This window comes from Pundamilia nyererei, unplaced genomic scaffold, assembly GCF_000239375.1.
Source record: "Pundamilia nyererei isolate P.nyererei 1_Seehausen unplaced genomic scaffold, PunNye1.0 scaffold00031, whole genome shotgun sequence".
Classification (NCBI taxonomy): domain Eukaryota; kingdom Metazoa; phylum Chordata; class Actinopteri; order Cichliformes; family Cichlidae; genus Pundamilia; species Pundamilia nyererei.
The window spans coordinates 1150147-1151224 of record NW_005187432.1 but is presented as its reverse complement, the minus strand read 5'-3'; the positions used below and the strand labels follow the sequence as shown (position 1 = coordinate 1151224).

At 43.8% G+C, this 1078-nt stretch overlaps 1 protein-coding gene across 2 annotated transcripts in view; it reads right to left on the bottom strand.

The window, feature by feature from the left end:
- apol1 (apolipoprotein L, 1) overlaps positions 1-1078 on the bottom strand; it is a 13715-nt gene that overhangs the window by 5383 nt on the left and 7254 nt on the right. The window lies entirely within an intron of this gene.

The window sequence follows — 1078 nt, the reverse complement described above, 5'->3', positions numbered from 1 at the left end:
TGGCACAAAGTCAAGCATATTTTCAGCCATCTTGATGCATGCTCAATTATCTATTTAAGTAAATCTCAAAAGGTAGCGCTTTCAGTGGGAGAAACGTTTCGTTACTCATCCAAGTGACTTCTTCAGTCTCAGCTGACTGCAGGTTTCCCCAACCTTATAAACAGTACATTTGCACAATGACTGCAACTAGCTCACTGAATGAACAATGGGCTGTGAGGACAGTTCCTTGATCATTAATATGCAAATTGTCATGACCATTGATCAACAACCACCAATCAAAGACCATTGATCATTGATCAAAGACCATTGAGCAATGGCCATGAGTACCATTCACAGAGAGTTGGGGAATGGCTGCAATCACAGCAACCACTGGAGCACAAACTTGGTGTCATAAAATAAAAGGAAATTATAAATTGTAAGAAGTGTGCAAAAGGAAAAACCAGAGTGTGTGTGGAGATGAGATGTGTGTGAAAGAGTTCAGTCCTACACCTGGTTCGGTGCCCGAATAGCCGGGGAGAAGAAGCTCCTGCTCATTCTCTCCGTTTTGGCCTTAAAGGAGCGGAAGCGCTTCCCAGAACTCAACAGTGAGCAGAGTCCATTGTTGGGATGGGAGAGGTCCATCAAAATCTTCCTGGCTTTGGTCTTGCACGGCTTGGTGTAGATGGACAGCAGGTCAGGAAGCTCTGATCGAATGATGCGTTCGGCCGAGTGCACCACTCATTGCAGATCTCGTCTGTCCTACTTGGTGCTGTTCCTAAACCAGGTGCAGATGTTTCCCATCAGGACGCTCTCAATGGTGCAGGATTAATAGGTTTTAAGCACCCTCAGTGGCAGATGGAAGTCTCTAAGTCTTGTGAGGAAGAAGAGACGCTGGCGGGCTTTCTTAACCAAGGTGTTAATGTGACAGGACCAGTGATGGGAATAACGGCGTTACAAGTAATGGCGTTACTAACGGCGTTACTTTTTTCAGTAACGAGTAATCTAACTAATTACTATTCCTATCATCCACCTAAGTGGACACGTAAAAAACTCTTTGAAAAGTACATGTTTAAAAAAATGAAGTTCGAAAATCTTTTTT